Source organism: Conger conger, chromosome 6 (genome assembly GCF_963514075.1).
Source record: "Conger conger chromosome 6, fConCon1.1, whole genome shotgun sequence".
Lineage (NCBI taxonomy): Eukaryota > Metazoa > Chordata > Actinopteri > Anguilliformes > Congridae > Conger > Conger conger.
Window position 1 is genome coordinate 48,833,394 of NC_083765.1, and position 16,790 is coordinate 48,850,183.

A 16,790-nucleotide genomic window follows, 5' to 3' on the forward strand; every position below is an offset into this window, starting at 1 on the left:
AGCAGCAGAAAATCCCATTAATGCCCTGCCTGAGAAAATGAATCAGATCATGATGGTAGATCATCTCACAGTATCAATCTCGCTGTTGCTGTGTTCCTCAATCTCCCTTTGACCACGGTGGAAGAAAAAACTATTCTATTTCAAAATCTATTGAAATGATGGAAAGAGATGATGAAAGTGACCACAGTCACAGTTATGCGTAAATAGCCAATAAGGGAAACACTTGAATAAATGACAGCTCTACCAGGCCCCGGTCCTGATCCAAACTGACGATGTTGTTGTGAGTCTTATCCACTGCATCACCGTGCCGCCACAGCATTCACACTACAGAGCATTCACACTACACACTACACAGCATTCACACTACACACTACACACCATTCACACTACACCCTACACACCATTCACACTACACAGCATTCACACTACACACCTGATGGAGTACAGAGCCAACAACATGTCTGTCATGCAAAATACTGATGGACTGCATAGTGCACAGTGTGTAACATTAAGCTCTGTTAAAAAAGAAAAGAGTGCATTATATTGCATTTGTAGAATGGAACTAATGGAGTGGAAGTAATAGAAACTAATGGAAGAAGTAAGTGGAAACCTCCCCCAAATGTCACCAAAAGTAACCATTTTACAGCGATCAGACCAAAACTGATCTTGTGGGGAGCATACCTTACCAATTCTGGCAATAAAACATGACATGGAAAGTCTGAATCTTTCATGACTGCTTTCATGAACTACAGCAGATGAAGTGATTTGAATGATGTGAAATTTGCTCTTAAAAAATAATTAACACAGCTATTTCAGTGGTACCGGAAGTCATGTTGGTTATTGATATGCATGGATTTTCTAAGTAACCCTGCATTATTTAATATGTGTGTTTAAGAATACAGTGCAATAGCCAAGTCCACAGGCGCAGTTCACCCCCCCCCCCCCCCCACACTGACAGCTGATTTATTACTATCTTTCACATTCAATCACAGGGACACATGGCTTGGGAGAACACAAAAGAGGGTTTTGTATAAAGCAGGTTTTAAAATGTTATAAGGGATTCATAAGAGGAAGATCATGATACACGGAACAAACACTATCAAACCCTACATCAAAGATAGTTCTGACTTTCTTCATCCCACACTCAATGCATGTTATTGCATATCTCTGAACAGAATGAGGAAATAGAATCATTTCTAACACACTATGGGGCCAGAGATCCTCAGTGGATTCTTGTTTAGCTCTACAATGGGGATCCATCCATCCATCCATCCATTATCTTAACCCGCTGATCCTAAACAGGGTCGCAGGGTCACTGGAGCCTATCCCAGCATACATTGGGTGAAAGGCAGGAATACACCCTGGACAGGTCACCAGTCCATTACTGGGCACACACACCATTCACTCACACACTCATACCTATGGGCAATTTAGACTCTCCAATCAGCCTAACCTGCATGTCGTTGGACTGTGGGAGGAAACCGGAGTACCTGGAGGAAACCCATGCAAACACGGGGAGAACATGCAAACTCCACACAGAGAGGCCCCGGCCGACAGGGATTCGAACCCAGGACCTCCTTGCTGTGAGGCTGCACCATCCGTGCCGCCTTACAATGGGGATGTGAGTATAAATAAAAAAAAGTGAAACCTGAAAGTAAATCTCAGCTTCCACTTTTCCAGCATATTACAAAATACAGCTTATATTTTCATGAAATAAAGAGGCTTATTTTACAGGATTAATGTTTACAGGGCTAATGTTGATAGAGTGTAAGGGCAGTCCGGAGGTAGTGTGAAAGAAAAGGTTCTCCCGCTCCTCATCGCTGGAAGCATGCAGTGCACCTCTCCATAAACACCGCCTCTCTGGCTTTGCTCTTTCTTTGATCACCGTTCTTCTCCTCTGAGCCGTGCACTTCAAACAGAGAAGATTGAAGTTGGGCTGGAGCTGAGCTATTTTGGTACTCCTGTGTGATCGATTTAATAAGAAGCATCAATATTTTCTCCATGCTGAGCGTGTGCTTGTGTTTCAGAAGAGCTGTACTAGTGTTGGCTCAAGATTAGAAAGAATGGAGCTAGTCTAGGTTTGGCAGGCTTCCCCAGAATGTATGCAGGTCTTTAATAATTTATTAGGGTTTTAAAGGTCTCATGTCAATACATGATGGAAATATTTACAGTATTTTTAAATTCATAGGAAGGCTCCTGCTTGTTCAAAGCTTGGTCAGTAATCATATTGAGCACCTGCTCATTTGTAATGACGATGTATAACAGCCGGGTAAAATGAAAGCACCTCAGGTCTGTGAAGGTTTTAGAAATTAAGAGGATCACATGGCGGTGCTTTGAGACGTTTATTTAAAATAACTATTAAAAATTATTGCTTTAGTCAACATATGAAACTGTCAAATATTTTTTGATGCCCGGAAATGGGGTTGACTATGTACAAAAGTTCAGGCTGGTGGCAGTGCTGGAATGTTTTCTTGGCACACTTTTGGCCGTTAATACCAATCAATCATCATCTTGGATGCCACAGCCTGTTTGAGTAGTGTTGCTGACCTTCATGGCCACAATGTACCCATCTACTAATGGATACTTCCAGAATGATAATGCACCATGTCACAAAGCAAAACTTGGGATCCATTAGAACAGCTTTGGGATGTGGTAGAACAGAGATTCACAGCATGAATGTGCAGCTGAGAAATCTGCTTAGCGAGTGTATATATACATTGTATAAGTTTTATGAAAAGCAATGTAAATTCTTTTTTTTCAAATAAGCTCAATTTTCCTTTTAAATCCAACCTTCCAGATATGAAGGTTGTTTCTGAGATGGAACATGGCCAGTGTTGCATTAAAGCTGTGGTCTCCAATTTATTCAAGAGGCCATGCCACTCTGTCCTTTCAATTGAGTTAGCTCTGTGCAATTTATGTCTGTTCAAGCGCTGGGAAATTGAGTTTTGACCCTGCAGCAGGAGTGTGCGTGTGAAATGGGAGAAAAATGAGTACTATTCTGCAAGAAAAAAAAAGTGCCACGGTGTACCTTTACACTTGCATAACCAGACACCCAGGAACAGAAATAACATCCTTGAAGAACAAACATAACATTTTCTCATGGAAATCATTAACCTTGATTCCCAGACAAGTGCAGCAGAGTTCAGAAATAACTTCCACAAAAGAGTTAATTAAAAGCAAGGAGTAAATACTTAAAGCCCCTGTAAATACTTAAATTATCCCTGCATTTTACAACATAATTCAAGAATAAGATGTCGATACATTGTTACATTGACATTGATGATATTGTTTGAATGTACACCAGCTTGTTAATGCAAATATTTAATCAGCCAATCACGTGGCAGCAACTAAGTGCATAAAGGTATGCAGACATGGTCAAGAGGTTCAGCTGTTTTTCAGACCAAATGTCAGAATGGGGAAGAAATCTGATGCAAGTGACTTTGACCGTGGAATGATGCCAGAAAGGATGGTTTGAATATGCAAATCTCATGATGCGAAAAACAAAGAACATCCAATGACCGGCAGTTCTGCAGGCAGAAAAGCCTTGTTAATGAGAGACGACAGAGGAGAATGGCCAGACTGGTCAAAGCTGACAGGAAGGTGATGCAAATAACCACACATTACAACAGTGGTGTGCAGAAGAGCATCTCTGAACACACAATGCATCAAACCTCTTAAGTAGATAGGCTACAGCAGCAGAAGAAATAAGTCTAATAAACACCTAATAAAGTGCTCAGTGAGTGTATAAAGTCTCTTGCATCCCTTGGAAATATACATTTCTGCACTGTGCATATCACCATGTAAAAAAAATAATCTTGAAATTGCTCTTATTTTTTAAGACATGAAAGGAACAAGAAAACAAAAGCAGAAAACCTGAGCTCCACTGCATTCAGTGCTGCCGAGGATCTTTCCGTTCCCTGACAGAACAGTTGCGTAACATTTCTCTGCAGGTTCATTATCATCTCTAACCCAGCTACATTCTGTCTTTCATCAGAGCGTCATCCATTCCCAGCTTTCCCGCGATGTAAACCAATTTTGTTTTTCAATTGCAGATAGTATTAAACAATGCCCTCAGAGCCCAAGGCTGTCTGAATGGGAATGATTTATTACGAAGAGAGAGGTCCTTGCATCAGATTCTAGAGCTCTGCAGTGTAAAATAAACTAATATATATTCCATATTACCAGGCTACTGTGCTTAATATTCCTGTCTGCATCCCAGCCCAGCGTTCTGTTGAATTCATTTTGAGAAGCTTCCAAGCAAAATTAAACCTTTCATCAGATTGCGATATCAGATATGATATAAAAAGCTGCATCTTTCAGGCCTTTCCTCTGTTGTCTGGCTGTGGTATTGTATTGAGTTGTTGTTTTTGTTAGTGCAGTTAATATAGCCAAACAAAATAATGTTAGTATATAGCCTACCTGGCTAAATACAAGTAGGGAATCAAGTAGGAAAGTTTAGAGTGTTTCTTTGTATTGTGGCTTAACACTTAACCATTTTCGATACTTGCTTATGAGCCAGAGCTATGGAGAGAGAGCCCTGTAAAAAAGCATTTCCCACATTAAATATGAAAGTGTAAGGTGGGGTATAGGGTGGGAGGCTGTTAGGCCAAACACAGACCCCAGGGTTCCTGAAAGCTGTTCACAAACGAACAACCACTAAATCTGAAAAGCAGACTAAAGGGACAGACTGGTACAGTCTGGTGACAGACCGTACAGAAAAAACAGTGAATAAACGACCCAGTTTTCCTTCATATTACTCTCAACTGCCAGCTTGTTAATATATGATCATCGCCCATTATGGCAGCAAAGAAATGTTGAACTGAATCTGCTGTGAGTTAATAAAGACCGATCTAAATATGATGTCTCATGGCATGTGAACAAAAAAATATTTTTGGTCAGAAAAAAACAGTTTGATCTTCTGTGACTTTGTTTTCATAAAAAAATTTAACTCTGAAAAGGGTTACCTTTCATAAGAGACCAAATTTATGCCTGTAGTAAAAGGCTTAAGATTACCTTCAGGCTTTAAGATTACCATCTATATTATTTAATATATTTATTTAACCATTTAACTTTGTGTATGTCATTTAAAGCCAGTGTTAAGACAAATGGACAATATTTCAGGGGTTAACACAAAGCAGTGTAGAACAAAAAGTCAGATGCAATCAAATATGACCAAAACCAAATATAACGACCGCTACACGGTCTGACCTTGGTCATTTACATGGAGTATAATTGATCACAGACAGGCTCTTTAACACCCACTGCTTCCTTTAGTGCTACAGTCCTGCTACAGCATCTTTTCTTTTCTCATCAATCTTCTTCCTAATTAGTAACATCAGACAGGGCTAATTGCTCTTCATGAACTACAAGGGTATCATTGAAATCACCCACAATATGATCGCCGCATCCCATGCAATATGATAATTAAGACTTCGCCTGACTGACTTGAGTAGTTTGTTGAGAGTACAAGGCAAGAAGCAGGGAGACATTTTTCTTGTTTACAGAGTCCCACGTTCCCAGGGAAGAACTTTCTCCTGTTTCACAATACGTCCATGCCATACATGTAACTGCTGAGTTCAACCACAGACCAATGCACAAAGTCCTGATAACTCATGCCTTGCACCTGGGATAGTGATTTCATTAGTCTGTTTCAGATAAGGAGCTTGACAGCCAGGTGTTCAAGCAGAGTGGGTCTTTTGAAAATAGCAGCTGCACCACTCCGACAACAATGCCCGAGATTTGAGAAGACTAAGGGGCATCATTCATTTTCACAAACAGAAAGTTCTTCCAGCAAGTCTTATTTTAGCCCTCTCTTTCTGGGGATAATTGTGGATTCCCTGGAGAACAAACAAATGTCCTCTTTATTTGAATCACAATTTAATTAACAGCCCATGTATTGCGTTGCATGCATTAAGCAGGGTTTGTCTTGGAAATAAAGCAAAAGCACTCACAAACTCACAGGTTTCTTGCCATCATCACAATCAAGGTCTCTAATTACTCTTGACCCCTCTGCCCTGAACAACTACCGGCCTGTCTCTCTTCTTCCCTTTCTCGCTAAAACTCTGGAACGGGCGGTCTGCTCCCAACTGTCCACTTATCTTCTCCAGAACAATCTCCATGACCCCAACCAGTCTGGCTTCAAGAGTGGCCACTCCACTGAAACCGCCCTGCTCGCAGTCACTGAGGCACTCCACTCTGCTAAAGCAAAATCCCTCTCATCTGTCCTCATCTTCCTCGACCTGTCGGCCGCCTTCGATACAGTCAACCATGAGATTCTGCTCTCATCGCTGTCTGGGATGGGTGTCACAGGTTCTGCACTCGCTTGGTTTTCCTCCTACCTCTCTGGTCGCTCCTACCAGGTGACTTGGAGGGGCTCAGTCTCCGACCCTCAACCCCTACGAACTGGAGTCCCGCAGGGCTGGGTTCTTGGGCCTCTCCTCTTCTCGCTATACACCATGTCTCTTGGTTCTGTTATCTCTTCCCACGGCTTTTCTTATCATTCCTACGCTGATGACACCCAACTCTTCATTTCCTTCCCCCCCGACACCCAAATCACCACACGGATCTCTGCCTGCTTGGCTGATATCTCTGAGTGGATGACTTCCCATCACCTGAAGCTCAACCTTGCCAAAACTGAGCTTCTCTACATCCCTGCTAAGTCCTTTCCGTCAATCGACCTCTCATTGACTGTTGAGGACTTTGTAGTTTCCTCCTCCCGTACGGCAAAGAATCTTGGGGTGACTCTTGATAACTGCCTCACCCTGGCTCCGCAAGTATCCTCCACTGTCAGAACCTGCAGGTTCTTTCTGTATAATATACGCCGTATCTGTCATCTCCTGACTGAGAAAGCCACCCAGCTCCTAGTCCAGGTGCTCGTCATTTCCCGCCTGGATTACTGCAACTCCCTCCTAGCCGGTCTCCCAGTGTGTGCCATCAAGCCCCTCCAGCTGGTCCAGAATGCTGCAGCCCGCCTGATCACCAGTCAGCCCAGGTCGGCTCATGTCACCCCGCTTCTCATTGGCCTCCACTGGCTTCCTATTGCCGCACGCATCCGTTTCAAGGCCCTAGTGTTGGCATTTCAGGCTGCCCCACCTTACATACAATCCCTGATCACTCCCTACTCCCCAGCTAGACCACTCCGGTCTGCCAGCTCTGGTCGCCTTACGGTTCCCTCTCTACATGCACCTGGCGGTCGAGCTGCACGTTCACGCCTGTTTTCCGTTCTGGTTCCTCAGTGGTGGAATGACTTGCCTACCACTGTCAGAACAGCAGAATCCCTCCCCCTATTTCGACGCAGACTCAAAACCCACCTTTTCAAACTCTACCTTAGTCCTCCCTCCTGATTTCCCTTGCCCCTCCTTTCTGATATCCCTATCCTTGTTCAACACCCCCCCCCCCCCCCCCCCAAAAAAAATAAAAATAAAAAAAAATGTGTATTTTGCTAGTTTCTGGATGTGATGCTTTGACTTATGGTAGAACCTATGCACTTGTAAGTCGCTTTGGATTAAAAGCGTCTGCCAAATGACTAAAATGTAAATGTAAAAATGTCCTCGTAGAAGCAGTGGGGTGATGTGAATCGTTATCCTGAGCAGATGTGCAGAGCTGGGATGTTCTCGTGGGCTGCGCAGTGTCGTCTGGTCTGTTCGGTTCCGCTGGTCCTTCTTCCGTGTGGGAAAAGTTTGTTCGCTGCAGTTTTATAGTGGTGAGCCGATGTAGCAATTCGCTTACAACAGTTTCCACTCAATAGAGGCCACTTTATGTTACCACAAGGTAAGCTAGGTGTGTCTGTGAGCCCTACTGGTACTCTGAGGAGAACTCAGCCCCTGTCTGAATGTTGGGAGCAGGGCGAGAGGGAGTTGCAGAAGCCAGAGCCAAGAGAGGGCTGAAGAAGTTTATTGCTCCTGCCGTGACGTTTTTTCTTCTTTTTTATCAGCCTCATAATGGCTTCCTTGACGGGTATTGACATAACTCTGGTGCTCATGCTGACAAATATCAATAACAAACTCCAAAGGCGTTCAGAAGCCTCGAGTCAAGACTACATTGCCGATACTGCAAGGTTTCTTGCACTGTATATGGCAAATTTCCCCCAAAGGCTTGTGTACAACATTAAACATAAATGCTGCCATTTGATGTATTGTAGCAGATTTAGCCTCAGTTCATCTCCACATGCAGTCCCTTCCATCAGCCTGTTCAGATCCACTCCTGTTATTAACGTCTACTCTGCTCAGCTCTATGCGGAAGTCAAAATATTGACAATATTCACAAGTATGTCAAAAAAAACTACTGGTATAATAAAAGAAGATACATGATGGCGCTGGCACACAAACAGAGGGGTGGAATGGGGTATTGTAAGTTCAGTCACAGAGGTGCTGCAGTATATTTCCAGTCTCTATTAAAATTTCATGACCCGCACATATTCCTATGAATGACATTATACAAATTATGCAAAGTCATACCACTCGGCCTATTTTAAGATGCAAAGTGTCGTGCTCCAGTGATTCATGTACTCTGAGCGGACGGCATCCACTATGATCTGTTTGAGCGGTGCACATCCGGCTTGTCTAGAGCAGTCCTGTGCCCCATCGCCATCTTCTCTCAGAGAGGGGGGCTGTGAATGTCTGTGTGCAGGGCTCATTTAACAGAATGATACGGTGGGGTCCACTCATTGTTAAACACATCATTCTGGTGTCAGAGGGGTCAGTGAAAGCAGGTCACAAGTGCACACGTATAATGACAGAAACCACAGCGTTGAACCAGCTGAGGTGATAACCTGCAGGTAATTGGCCTCAGCTCTTGAGCAGAGCAAATTGCATGTATGAAGGCGATTGTTTTGCTCTACAGGTTCTCCACAGAAGAATTTGGTTATTCATAAAATAGACAGACGCAGATCAAAGGGGGACATTCACATGCTGTGAAACAGCTTGGTTACCTGAACCACAAGCATTCCCCTGTTTCCCTGTGTGTGTGTGTGTGTGTGTGTCTGAGAGAGAGAGAGTGTGTGTGAGAGAGAGAGTGTGTGTGTGTGAGAGAGAGAGTGTGTGTGTGAGAGAGAGAGTGTGTGTGTGAGAGAGAGAGCGTGTGTGTGAGAGAGAGAGAGCGTGTGTGTGTGTGAGAGAGTGCGTGTGTGTGAGAGAGAGAGAGCGTGTGTGTGTGTGAGAGAGTGCGTGTGTGTGAGAGAGAGAGACAGAGAGAGAGTGTGTGTGTGTGTGTGAGAGAGAGAGTGCGTGTGTGTGTGAGAGAAAAGAGTCCACTCAGTCAGCTGTTACTGAGACTAACTAATCATCTCACATCTAACAAGAACATCTCTCAGGCCAGCACTGCTTCACAAACACAAATCAGAATAAACCAAATTGCTAAACAAAATAAAACCATTTATCTGGAACATTGGAACAACCAAACCAAAACACCAAACAAGCTTACTTGCTACCTGGCCCTAAAACGAGAATACAAATTGGCTGAATATCTTGTGACTGTCCGAGATATGAAGCAGAGACGACTCCTTACCAAGTACAGACTCAGTGACCACAACCTAGCCATTGAAAGGTAGACATAAAAAGTCCTGGCTCCCAAAAGAACAGAGGATATGAGGTCACTGTATGACAGGTGAGGTTCAAACGGAGGTGCACTTCCTTCTAAAATGTGAAAAATACAAAAAATATCAGAGACAAATATTTTAGTAAATTTAAAAAACATATCCCCAACTTTCTCCATCTAGAAGAGAGTAACCAACTGCCGATAGTCTTGGGGGAGGGACCAACTGCACATATTGTAGTAAAATATGTGTCTGAATGTCACATACTCAGAGACAGTGAATGACAAATTCCACAATTCACAAACACACACACACAGACACATATTGACATAGAATTTACCTGTTATATAAACAGTTATTATTAGATTAGCTTGTTAGAAAAATTTCTGTCTTATTATATGTATGTGTGTATATATGTGTATATACGTGTGTATGAATATGCATGTGTAACAGGTGAGAAATTGCCTGAGTCCGAGGTGGGATTTGAACCCCGGCCTCTCACTTGTCCAAATTATTTGTTGAACGAACCCGTTACCAGTCAGCTAAAGATGAACTTGCCACTAGCCAAGGGCAACAACGTCCTTTTGAATTTGAGGGTTACGTCATCGGGGAGTGTTGTCGCGGTCACCTGCTACCAGCCTTCGCTTTCACTGCACCATCCGTGCTTACTAGCGAACTAGCCAAGCAACCCACGCTACACATGTGCATGTATATGTGTGTATATATATGTATATATAGATTTATTATTGTTAATTATTATCCTGTTTTTATATAATCATATTACTGTGTTATTTTCACCTGTTTTAAAATGTTCCTTTCCATGCTTTGGCAATACAAACGCAAATTTTGTCATGCCAATAAAGCAATTTGAATTTGAATTTGAATTTGAGAGAGACAGAGAGAGAGTGCGTGTGTGTGAGAGAGAGACAGAGAGAGAGATAGAGCATGTGTGTGTGGGTGCTTGGAGGAGTAGAAAGGGTTTCAATAGGAGTTGTATTGTCTTGTTGTCTTGACATTGACATGTGATGGAGCCTCATTATTGGAGCACTGCTGAACTAGGGGCTTTCTCAGGAAGGTCTCACCCCTTTGGCTGGGGCAGTGTTGGGAGATTAGGGGGGAGGGTCTCACCCCTTTGGCTGGGGCAGTGTTGGGAGATTAGGGGGGAGGGGATCACCCCTTTGGCTGGGGCAGTGTTGGGAGATTAGGGGGGAGAGTCTCATAGCCTTTGGCTGGGGCAGTGTTGGGAGATTAGAGGGAAGGGGATCACCCCTTTGGCTGGGGCAGTGTTGGGAGATTAGGGGGGAGGGGATCAATATTAAACCACAGCTCTTTAGATCATTCCTGAAGAGCTCGTGGTCAGCCTGAGAGCAGCAGCTCACCCATCCAACACCTCCGACAGTGGCCAGGGGACTGTCAGGCCCCACTCATCACAGCCCTACAGGTGATATCACTTTAAGATGCGCACAATTACTGTAAATGAGTGTTTACAGTTATTTAAAACAAAACTGTTACTGTTATTGCGAGGCAGTACACATCCAACACGATGAACGGTGATGAACAGCTGTGCTGCACAGCGTTCCTTGTTCTCCTTTCTCTGTGGTCTCTTCCCTGAAATGCCCTCCCAGGGATGCAAGGTCAGTTCTTCAGTCTGCCTAGTCCTGTGCTTTATTTCCCCTGCTGGGGCCCGGCACTGAACACAGAACCGGCGCTGAGTCTCAACACCGGAGAGGCCCAGGTGTGGGGAGGTGAAGAGGAAATCAGAATGCCCCCGCACACCCTGCTCAAGCTGAAGGGGCCGCAGTAGGAGACGGATCTGTACCCCCCCCCCCATTTGAAGGAAACTGCTTTTCCTGCAGAGGCAAGGCATCCCAGCTGTGCAGTGTGCTGCTATGGAAATGTTTCTATCTATCCCGTCAGGCAGCTGTACAAAGAGACAAGATAACATGACATTTTCTGAACTTCAATTACTTTGCAGGGATTGGCCACGTGGGTTGGAAAACAACAAACCAGCAACCCATAACTTTCCTTGACATCCCCCACCGTGTCCGTTGATGGATTCTTCCTGACAAAGCAGTCATTACAGAACAGAGTGTACACTACAATCTTTTTTTCCACTTCTCTTTTTCGGTTTTGTACCTGAGTTGTACCTGAAATAATTCTTCAGAGGAAAGTAATAGACTCATGCTGTGATATTAATCAGCTAATGGGAGCTGCTGGATACACTCCAATAATCCCTCTTTTATTGTGGTTTGAGATGCTGCCTCATGCAAATGAAATAACATTTTCATCCCATAAAAATGGCAGAGGGGGCTATAGACATGAGGTGGGATCTCATGATGTGTTTCATGAAATCAGTGGGTTAAATACATTACATACAGAAGTGTGGAAGTGTAATGTGGTAATACTTAATAATAATAATAAAATCTGTTTGGCAACAGGACTGGCGACCTGTTCAGGGTGTATTCCTGCCTTTCGCAATGTAAATGTATGCTGGGACAGGCTCCAGCCCCCCTGTGACCCTGTTCAGGATAAGTGGGTTAGGATAATGAATGAATGAATGTTTGGCAACACATGTTTTCTCAATTTCATTTTGTCAGATTTTAGGATATATTTGCTATATGTTTTAGGTGTCATATTTGTGTCATATTCTCATCAGACACAAAGTGATGTGATTACCTAGCGTTCAGTGAACCATAAGATGAACAGGAAAGACTGTTCACTGTAGGCTGCAAATAAATAAAAGCTTGTGAACTAGATTTTACACCCACGATGCTGAGGTGTCTGTTGACAAGATGACAGCTTTCCTGCCAACAAACATCTCCATTTGTTTTAGGGCTTAAAGGAGAGAATCTTACAGTTTTTTCTGATTGCTAAGACACATTTTATGAAACAATTCCCCTTTTACAAACCTCAAACATCCATGCCAAACTCAAATATATTTACTCTTCCATCAATATTTAACTTTGCCATCATATGGCACAGACAAGCCATCAAAAACACAAACAATGTAGATTACTCCTAACATATCAGTCAGATAAATTCAAAGCATTACTGCAAAAACCTTTTATAACAGTGAGTCAGGTGTATATTTTCTGGATTTAGATTATGCAATGTTACACTACTAACAAATGAGAGAGTGTGCAAATTTTGATATATTTAATTTGCAAAACTGAAAAGTGATGCTGAGTGAATTCACTATCAATGATTAATGATTAATGAATCCTTAAGTGGAGTTGAATATAAATTCCATAATACATATAAAAAGTTTGCTAAATAGGGTGTAGCCTCCAAGTCTAAATGTTTGCTATAAATAGAGCATAGCTGTGTTATGCCGGGGGGAACAGTGGAACCAAAAGCAGACAGGGGTGCAGAAAAATGGCAGGTTTAATTTCAAAAGGGGCAGACAGAGCGGAATCAAAAAACAGGCCAGGGTCAAAAACCAGGGGGTCAGTCCAACAAAGCAGAGGTACAGATATCTACAAAGCAAAGAAGAGTCCAGGGAAGCAGGCAGGGGTCAGAACCGGAAATCCAGATAAACAAGGGCAAGGGCAAGGGCAAGGGCAAGGGCAAGGGCAAGGGCAAGGACTCAGGAACAAGGGCAAGGAAACAAGGAGGCTAGAACTGGGGGAAGGAATCAAGGGCTCTGGACAAGAAAACAGGACAAGACGAACTACCAGTGTGCAACTGAAAAGGACAGGTATAAATACACAGGGGAATGAGACAAACTAGGCGGGGCATCGGAGTGAGGGCGGTCTAACAAATAAACATCAGGTGAGACACATGAAAGGGTAATAGGACAATAACGAGGGGGAAACGAAAATGCGGACTGGATTCACAAAGACACACATGTAATACAAACGGCTCCGGACTAGGGAGTAGAAAATTGCAGAGAATCAGGAGATGCAGGGATACGGAGAGACAGGTGCGAATACTTCGCTGAAACTAAGCAAGTAATCAGTGATAGAATAGGGAGGCGGAGTTTCAGAACAGAATTGAATTGGAGATGCGTTAGTAAGTTAGTTAAGTGATTTAAATGACAAATACCCAAAACTAGTGAACGTTAGTTTGTTAGTTTGACAAACATATTAGTGTGTTAGAATAATTAGTACTGTACAACTTCTATGTTAGTTGGGATTAGTATATTAGTGCTATGTACAAACACGAAATGGAGAGAAAGCAGGAAGTAAGGAATGCAAGATTGTTAGGAAGGTTGAACCCCGGAACTACCGTAAGCACCCGAATAGTGGGGCACGCAGACAGGGGAGTGACTGGGCTAGTAAACATTCAGACTCAGACATCACAGGGGAAGACAAGTGCAAAGACTAATGAATATAAACAGAACACCAGACATGAATATGAAAAATAATAAATTACAAGAATAATGATAATAAAAAATGAAACTAACAAGAGGACAGAACACAGGAACATAACAAGCTGTCTTTGAATTATACTCCATCTTATCTGCATATTGTAGTAAGGGCTGGGTAGATTTTTGTGGTAGAAAGGAATTGTGAATGAAGCAACTGGAATGCATTAATGTTAGCTAGCTATAGACAGAATCTTTATTCTTTGGGATTTCTTTGAGATTTTTTTGACGCTGCATTCAGAGTCATGAGCAAAGACACATGCGCTGGAAATACTTTAACCCCATCCTCGCTGCCCCCTTGTGGTCGAGTTGTTGATGTCTCTAATTATTGTTGTGTTCATATTTATGTATATCACACAAAAAACTGCATCGGAATAAAACCACAAAACTGCAATGCCAGATTGTTAAAAAGATTCTCGGCTAGCAAGAACAGCAGTTAAGATTCTTATCAGCCTCATTTGCGATGCAGGGCAATACTACAGCAGCCTCCCCCATGCCATGCTTATGGTTTACAATTTACAAATTACAAGTTTGATGGAGTCATCAGCGGGTCGAAAGCAATAAGGCAGTCCAAACAGGCAGATAAACAGAATCGAAAACCAAAATCACAAACCGGCAAATCAAAAGGAGACCATAAACAGCAGGTCGAATCAAGCAATCTGGCAACAAACTAACAAAATAGACAGGTTGAAATAACATATATAATAATAATAGATAACAAAGGGGAAATAACAAACGGGTGTGCAATCTGGAAGTGAGACACAGGTCAAAACAGATGACAGGGAATGAATAAAACTGACAGATAGATTACAGAGAGCACAGAGGGTAATAAGATACAGAAACGCTAAGAACTTAGACACAAAAATGGAAAAACGCAGATCTTGGATTAATGATCTGCATGTTGAGATAGGCTCTAGCCCCCAAAATAGAAACAATGTCTCAGAAGCTAACACATAAATAGAAAATAATTTGCAGTGAAAATTATTCTATCACTGAATGTAGGTTTTTTCAAAGCAACTCATTCAATATTGGTAGGCATTAATTAATCCATCCACTGATTATATTTTTTGACAGGAGAACCTTTTCTTTTTCTGCTCGTGGACCAAATACTGAACATGTAATGGCAGTCGATTCATTCAATATGAACCATGAGCAATAGCCATTAACCATCTGAAAGATAGATTCTGGGTACCTCTCAGTATGAATTCACATTTCTGAGAAAGAACGGGCTTAGCGTTTGAGTCTTCTCAAAAGCATTGCTTCTCGCGAGTCATCGTGGTCCCAGATAACGGTATTCATCGTGACAGACTTATTTTACAGGAACTGTGAGCTGCACTCCTGCCATACAGAATACGAATGTTCCACTTTGCCTAAATGTAAATGAAAGATAATTTCCATTCAAGTATACATATTAATTAACCGATAATGAGATGACAACATTTTCTCTGCGGATGTTGGTCTTCTAATCTTTTCCAAGTGAAATTGGGTAAAATTTGAGGGGTTTTTTCGTTATTTGAAATTAAAAATCCATTTAGTTCTCCATTTTCCAGCCTAGTGCTTTTCATTCATCTGCTGAAATGTGTTATTACCTTCTGCCTTTTAAAAACCCTTTCAGTTTTTATAATGGTAATACTTTCTATGTCATTTCCAACAGCCTTCCTAATGGGTAATTGCAATATAGATTTCTGGAATAGCCTGTCACTTCCAGCTGTATTAATCTAGGGGTAATAAACTTTAAATATACACTTCAAATGAGATGTTTTCAATAAATGTAATGAACCTTTTCAGTGCCGTAATGACCTCTTGTGGAATGTAGCAACATTGCAATGATTTGTCTTTCTGTACATTTCAACAGTCATTTTTTGCTCCATAAAAAGGAACATTTCATGAAAACCCACAATGTAATATGCCATCCTTTATCTAAAATAGGATTGGAATCATTTTATTCATTTTTATGGGGCACATACAAAATTGTCATCTCTATCTCTGTCTCTTTCATCTCTATCTCCATCATTGTGTCTTTGTCTTGGTTTCCCCATTTCATTTGCCTTCTCCTTCACACGTCTTGTTTCAAGGCTTCACATTTATTCAGTTCAAGCGGAAGGTTGTTTGGTGTTGACGTAACCATGGATTATTTGTAGACTTTTATTAATCATTTTTTACTTTGTGATTCACATAGATTCATCACTCCCTGTGTCCTCACACATTTTGAATTTTTAATCTTATCATGTTTTTAATAGTATTTTTATCATCTGGTGATTCCCATGTCCAGTACCTGATTTTAGGATTCTTAAAATGTTCTATCACAAACTTTTTTTTGTTTGTTTCAGCAGTCAATAAGTCATTTTTCTTTGTTGAGGAGAATGACTTCTGCCTCCATATCAGCAGTGAATACAGTAAAGGGCTGTTCAGCCTCCATATCAGCAGTGAATACAGTAAAGTACTGTTCTGCCTCCATATCAGCAGTGAATGCAGTAAAGTGCTGTTCAGCCTCCATATCAGCAGTGAATACAGTAAAGTACTGTTCTGCCTCCATATCAGCAGTGAATACAGTAAAGTGCTGTTCTGCCTCCATATCAGCAGTGAATACAGTAAAGTGCTGTTCTGCCTCCACTTGTAGTCCTGGGCGAAATATAGATTTTGTCTGTATCCATTACATCAGCTGCTTCCAAATACAAAGAATCTGCTTCCAAAGAAAACACAGAGACAACAGCCTCTTCTGCCTAGACATCGTGTTCTACGAAAAGGCTTTGAATTCTCACTTTATTGCACGCTATTGCCACTTTTGCATGCTATTGCCACTTTTTCCAGCTGCTTTTGCTGGAATTATCCTTTTCCGCTCCCACCACCATGCCAACATTCTCAAGACCCCCATGAGGGGGGGTTTGTTGT